General features: G+C 38.2%; 1 protein-coding gene and 1 pseudogene across 1 annotated transcript in view; one reads left to right on the forward strand and one right to left on the reverse strand.

The window, feature by feature from the left end:
• The window catches only part of CCDC181 (coiled-coil domain containing 181), a 34,813-nt gene that overhangs the window by 4,807 nt on the left and 22,468 nt on the right, over positions 1–7,538 (reverse strand). The window lies entirely within an intron of this gene.
• On the forward strand, positions 1,030–2,739 carry LOC102862949 (annotated as a pseudogene).

The raw sequence follows: 7,538 nt of genomic DNA on the forward strand, positions 1-7,538 counted from the left end.
TTGGCAGCATCAGGATGGATGGTGAAGAGATTGAGATTGTTCACAGCTTTAGTTTGCTTGGCTCCACAGTCAACACTCATGGCAACAGCAACCAGGAAATTAAAAGAGGTATTGCGATGGGAAAGTCTGCGTTAAGGACCTCTCCAAAGTACTGAAGAGCAAAGATGTCACTCTGGAGACTAAGGTGCATCTGATACAGGCATGGTCTTTGCAGTCACTTGTTATGCATCAGAGAGTTGGACAATGACTAGGGAGGACAGAAGAATTGATGCCTTTGAGCTATGATGCTGGAGAAGAGTATTAAGTGTACCATGGACTGCTAGGAAAACAAACAGATCTATCCTGAAGAGGGTTAAACCGGGCTGCTCCATGGAGTAAAGGATTCTAGGGCTTCGTCTGACATTCTTTGGACATGTTGTAAGGAGAGACCAGTCCTTGGAGAGGGACATCATGCTTGGGAGGGTGGAGGAACAGCACAGGAGGGGAAGACCCTCTATGAGGTGGATTGATTCAGTAACTAGGTTAATTGGGATTGGTGTGTCAGAGGCAGTGATTGGCACAGGATAGAGCAGGGTTTAGGGCTGTTGTACATAGGGTCACTATGAGTCGCAAGTGTCTCGACGGCACATAACAAAAACAACAACAACATTTTTTTTATAATGACCCATAGTACTAAGTATGCCAGTCTAACATAAAATGTATTTAACTTAGAATCTTAGGTGAATAATGCAAAATTTGGGGCAAGGAGTTAGAGATCTTCAGATCATGCTGAACACCTGGAAGATGGAGTTGGCTAAAGATGGCAGAAGGTATTTAATCTCAGAAAGTGTGAGGATGGCACAGGATAGGACAACGTTAAGATCTTTTGTTCATAGTGTCAATATTGGTCAAACTAGACTCCACAGTAGCTAACAACAAGAACAACACATTCAGGAGATCCTGGAAAGCCCAGAAGTAAACATTGTCTTGTATTCCCTGTGGCCTGGATTTGGGGTTCCCTGTAGTTCTGTTGGGGGAAACCAAATAACCATGCCAGCTTCAGCTGTGAAGGCCTCTTTGTCAGGATCCAAAGAAATGGGTTTGGAGGAACAAAAGAAGATGACCAGAGAGGACTGGAAAATGAAGAAAGAGCTAGAAGAACAGCAGAAACTAAGTAATGCTCCTGCTGAAGTAGATGCAGAAGGAAAAGATATCAATCTTCACATTCCTCAGTATATTTCCTCAGTACCGTGGTATACTGACCCATCAAAAAGACCTACATTAAAGTACAAAAGACCCCAGCCAGAGAAACAGAAGCAGTATAGCTCATCTGGAGAATGACAAGGAGAATGTAAAAAAGAATTCCATAACTACTAAGTATAGCAAAGGTGCATGTGAAAGTTGTGGGGCCATGACACACAAAAAGAAAGACTGATTTGAAAGACCTAGGCAAGTTGGAGCAAAATGTACAGGTACTAATATAGCTCCAGACGAACATACCCACTCTCAGCTGACCTTTGACTCTGATGGGAAAAGGGATCAGTGGAATGGCTACAGTCCAGAAGAACACATGACAATTGTAGAGGAACATGCCAACGTTGATCTGGCAAAATGAACTCTGAATGCCAGAAACTAGAAGAAAAATTAGCTTAAGGAAAACTAGCCGAACAGGCTAATTCCCCAAAACACCAGTGGGGAGAGGAGGAACCAAATTCTCAGATGGAAAAATAACGTAATAGTGAAGATGAGGATGAAGATAAATATGCAGATGATATTGACATGCCAGGACAGAATTTTTACTCTAAGAGCCGAATTACTGTGTGAGATCTCAGGATCAAAGAAGATATTGCAAAATATTTGCTGAATTTAGATCCAAATTCTGCTTATTATGATCCCAAAACTAGAGCAATGAGAGAGAATTCCTATGCGAATGCAGGAAAGAATCCAGAAGAAGGTAGTTATGCAGGAGATTACTTCGTTCGATACACAGGAGATACCATCTGAATGGCTCAGACACAGCTATTTGCTTGGGAAGCCTATGATAAGAGGTCTGAAGTGCATCTTCAGGCAGATACTACAAAGTAAAAGCTATTGTATAAATCATTTAAAGTTAAAAAAAGATTTCAAAGAACAGCAGAAAGAAAGCATGCTGGAAAAGTTTGGTGGTCAAGAACATCTGGATGCTTTGCCAGTTGAAATGCTTTTAGCTCAGACTAAGGACAACGAGGAGTACTCAAGACATGGGACAGTTATAAAATGACAGGAGCATCCAAGTATGAGGAGGATGTGAAGATCAACAATCACACGCATAAATGGGGTTCTTACTGGAAAGAAGGCCAATGGGAACACAAATGTTGTCATTCTTTTGTGATGTATTCTTATTGTACTGGAGAAGCTGGGATGGAGATTGCTAATTCAGAGCAATGCGATGCAAGTGATGCAACTATAGATGAGTCCATGAAGAAACCTCAAATGCTTATGGAGATGCATCAGGAAAAATGGAAAGATGAAGAAGAAGAAGAAGCATCGAAAGAGCAATTCAGATAGTGGTGGTAAAGAAAAACATGGAAAATTGAAAAAGGCACTGAATGTAGAAGAGGCCCAACTTCTTCATGTCAAGGAGATCATGCGAATCGATGAAAGGAAGTGGCCTTACAATAGCATTTATGAAACCCAGGAACCAGTGGAAGAAGAAATGGAGGCCTATAGAATGAAGCGTCAGAGGCATGATGACCTTCTGCCTCTTTCCTTGGCCAGTAGTAACTGATCATTGGAAGGCATCCAGGATGAACATCTGATAAGTTTTTTCCAGCTTCTTGCTGATGTACGTAGATAGAAAATTCTTGTCTGCCGTTCTTACTTTCTAACTGTCATAAAACTTAAAAAGAAAAAAAAAACATATCAACAAACAAATGGATAGAGAAACTATGGTACATTCACACAGAGGAATACTACACTGCACTGAGCTGCAACAGATTTGTAAAATACTATACAACATGGACAAGTCTAGAGAACATTATGCTGAATGAAAAAAAAATTCAGCATTAAAGAGACAAATACTGCATAAGACCATCACTACAAAAATAGGAAGATAATTAGGGAGGTGAAGGGGATCAGGAGGACAGAAATATAATTTACAGTCAGTTAACACTGTAAGGGATCAGGACAAGGGAGGACCAACCTGGAGAAAACTGACTAGAGAACAATATGGCCATTTCTATTAGGAAATATGAACAGTGAAGGGGAGGAAGGGTTTGGTAGAAGTGGGGGTGAGAGAAGAACTACTAGGGCAGCAGAGATTAGTGGGTGGCAGGAGGCAGGGGGTATAGGAATATGTAAGGGGGAATGGAGATTTGATGAGAAACACAGCGATCCATAGTAATTAATTACATAAAACACAGATGAAGGAGTGTGTAAAACACAATGTACATGAATGAATCTATAAAACGCAATTTACAAGAATGAAACAAAATGTATAAGACTGATTGTATGAACACCAATTAAAAAAAAATAAATCTCATAGGAAAAACAAAGATATCCTAAAATCTTGGAGTAGGGAAATATTTTCTTAGAAAACCAGCAAACAGTGTTATAAATTAATAAAAGGAATAAATTATAAATGGAATTGCAATAAAACTTAAAACTTCTGCTCAACAAGAGATAATGTCAAGAAAATGAAAACTGAGAGGTCATATATACACAATACATATATGTGACTATTCATTTATATCTAGATATATACAGAATTCCTACAACTCATGGGCAAAATTGTGTCACCGATGATGAGGATGGTACAAAATACAACAATATTTAAATCTGTTGTTCATAGGGTCTCTGTAAGTTGTACTCAACTCAATGACACCTAACAACAACAGTACAGTCAATACCAGAAAGACAAGAAACAATTTAAAATGGACAAAGTTCTTAGATAGACATTTTAAAGGTGAACATATACATAAAAATGAGCTCAATATCATCAGTAAGCAAGAAAATGCAAATTAAAGTCTCATTTAAATACTATTTCCTAGGAGTTAGAGACTACTCATCTTTCTCATTCAGCATGGCCGACAGATTCAAACCACTGAGCTTTTTCTGTTAACAGTGCAATGCATTCTTCATAACATCACCAGGACTCTAAGAATAGCTAAAATTAAAAATGCTTGTCTGTCAGATATCATTTGAAAGCTAAGCATCCAAATTAAGACAGACTCGGATAAGGAAGGATTGGCCATCCACTTCCAAAATATAACAGGCCTTCAAAAACCCTATGTGCAATAGAGTAGAATAACAGATAGGGAAACTGAGGCTGAGCCCTCAAATTTGGAAACACAAAAGAGGAGGAACAGTTGTAAGTAGAAACTGATGATTAGAATGTGGAATGTGAGAAGCATGAATGTAGGAAACCTGGACATCATTTAGCAAGAAATGGAATTTATAAATATTGACATATTAGGTATTAGCGAAATGAAATAGATTGGCATCAAACATTTTGATTCAGATGATCATATGATCTGTACTGTAGAGGAAATGAAAAGGTGAGGGGGAAATGAGGTTGCTATCATAGTTTAAAAGGCCATTTCTAAGGATCCACACTTCACACCATACACAAAAATCAACTCAAGGTGGATCACAGACTTGAGTAAAGTCCCAAACCATAAAGTTCATAAGAGACACCAAACTGGGATCAAGCTTAGACAGCCTAGTCTATAGCATAAAGAGACTCCCAAATACAGTCAGAAATGCACAGTCTGGAGAGGATAAAATTGATGACTGGAACTTTCTAAAGATTAAATCCTTATGCGCATCAAAAAACATTTTCCAAAGAGTGAAAAGAAAACCTACTAACTGAGGGGAAAAAATTCTGGTAATACAATTTTAGACAAGGGCCTCACATCAAAAGTTTACAGAACCCTACAGAGCCTCTACAAGAAAAAGACTGATAACACAATTACAAAATGTGCAAAAGACATGGAAAGAATTTTCACAGAAGATTAGAAGGGCCAACATACACATGAAGAAATGCTCAAAATCACTGGCAGTAAGGGAGATGCAAATCAAAACCACAATGAGATACCATCTTACCCCAGTAGCAGTGACAAAGTTTAATAGGACAGAAAGTAATAAATGTTGGAGAGCATGTGGTGAGATAGGAACTCTTATACACTGCTGGTGGGATTGTAAAATGGTCCAACCACTCCGGAAGGCAGTTTGGAGTTTTCTCAAAAAGCTGAACATAGACAGTCCATATGATCCATCTATTAAACTGCTTGAAATATACCCCAGGAAAGTCAGAAGTGAGGCACAAATGGAGATTTGTACACCAATGTTCATAGCAGCATTATTCACCACTGCAAGAACATGGAAAAAGTCAAATGTCCAACCACAATTGAATGGATTGAGAAAATATGGTACATTCACCCAATGGACTACTATGCAGCATGCAGGAGCAATGCTTTTGAAATTCACTAACTTGGGAGGAACTGGAAAGCATTATGCTAAGTGAACTCACTCAGTCTGATAAGGATGAATAATATTTAAGACTACTATTGTAGAAATAGATAATAAAATATGTATGAGGATCCAATGGGAAGAATAGGAACAGAGTGTTAAGGATGGGTAGGGGGTAGTCATAGGGTTGCACAATTTGATGGGCAGAGGGAAAAGTGGGTAAAGGAAATGGAAAGAGCTATTGTTAAAATCAAAGTATATGAACTTTGTAAATAAACCAATATAAAAATTTTATTATTTTTTTTAAAAAAGACTGTTTCTAGATCCATCTTGAAATACAAAGTGGTGAGTGGCAGGATAATATCCATATTATCATACAAGGAACACCTGTTAATACCACTATCATTCAAATTTATATACCAAGAACCAGAGGCAAAGAAGAGGAAATTGATTCTTTCTAGCAACTTCTGTAGTCAGAAATTGATCAAAAATTCAACTAAGATGCATTAATAATAATTGGTGACTGGAATGCAAAATTTTGGAACCAGAAAAAAGGACCAGTAGTCAGAAAACATCAATGTGGTGACAGAAATGAGGCTGGGGATAGAATGACTGAATTCTGTACAATCAATGATTTATTCATTACAAATATCTATTCCAAGAAACAAAAATGCAGGCTATACACATGGATTTCACTTGATGGTATGTACAGAAATCAGGAATCATTGGAGAAGTTCAATATAAAAAACTAGGCCAGGTGCTGACTGCAAAACAAACCACCAACTACTCATAGCAAGTCCAAATTAAAGCTAAAGAAAGGTCAAATCAAATCTACAGGAACCAATATTTCATCTTGAGTCTATCTCATCTTAGTTTAAAAACCAACTCAGGAACAGATTTGAGGCCTTGAACACTAATGAACAAAGAATGCAAAAGATCATTACAAAGACAGAGGAAGAAGACAAGATCAAAATGGATGTCAGAAGAGACTCAGAATATTGCACTAGAATGCTCAGAAGCCAAAGCAAAGGGAAGAAATCAAGAAATTAGCTGAATAGAAGATTTCAAAGGGAAGCTCAGGAAGACAATGCCAAGTATTATAAGGAATGTTCAAGGAGCTGGAGTCGGAAAATCAAAAAGGCCAACCTCCACCAGCATTTCTTAAGCTAAAGAAACTAAAGAATAAATTCAGGCCTCGAGTTGCAATGCTTAAGGATGCTATGGTCAGAATATTAAATGATCAGGAAAAATTAAAAGAAGATGGAAGGACTATAAAGAGTCACTGTAACAAAAATATTGGTTGACACAGAAGAATTCCATCAAACAACATATGTTCAAGAAGCAATGGTGATGAAGGAGAAAGGTCTGGCTTCTCTGAAGTACTTGGTAGAAAATAGTCCCCAGCAATTGATGGAATGCCAATTGACATAGTTCAACAAACAGACACTGCCCTGGACATGTTCACCAGGTTTTGGCAAGAAATATGGAGGACAACTACCTAGCCAACTGACTGGAAGAGATCCATATTTATTCCCATTTCAAAAAAAAGGTAACCCAACAGATTGTGGAAATTGTCAAACAATATCACTAATATCAAACACTAGCAAAATCTTGCTGAAGAGTATCCAAAAATTACTGGAACAGTACATAGACTGTGAACTACCAGAGAAACAGGCTGAGTTTAGAAGAGGTCATGTCACTAGAGACATTATCGTCAATGTCAGATGGATCTTGGCAGAAAGCAAAGAGTACCAGAAGATTATCTATCTGTGTTTCATTGACTATGCAAAGGCATTTTATTGTGGATCACAACAAATTGTGGCTATACCTGAAGAGAATGGGAATCCTAGAACACTTGATTGTGCTCATGCAAAAGTTATACTTGGACCAGGAAGCAGTCCTCAGAACAGAGCAAGAAAACATTGCATAGATCAAAATCAGGAAAGGAATGCATCAGGGATACATCCTGTCTCCATACCTTTGCAGAACAGATCATTCAGGGGGCTGGGCTTTATTAGGAGGAATGGGGTCATCCGCATTGGAGGAGGACTCATCAACAACCTACATTATGCAGGTTTCACAACCTTGCTTGCTGAAACTGAGGAGAACTT

The sequence above is a fragment of the Elephantulus edwardii genome, unplaced genomic scaffold (assembly GCF_000299155.1).
Source record: "Elephantulus edwardii isolate Elephantulus edwardi_28Jun2011 unplaced genomic scaffold, EleEdw1.0 scaffold00057, whole genome shotgun sequence".
NCBI classification, from domain to species: Eukaryota; Metazoa; Chordata; class Mammalia; order Macroscelidea; family Macroscelididae; genus Elephantulus; species Elephantulus edwardii.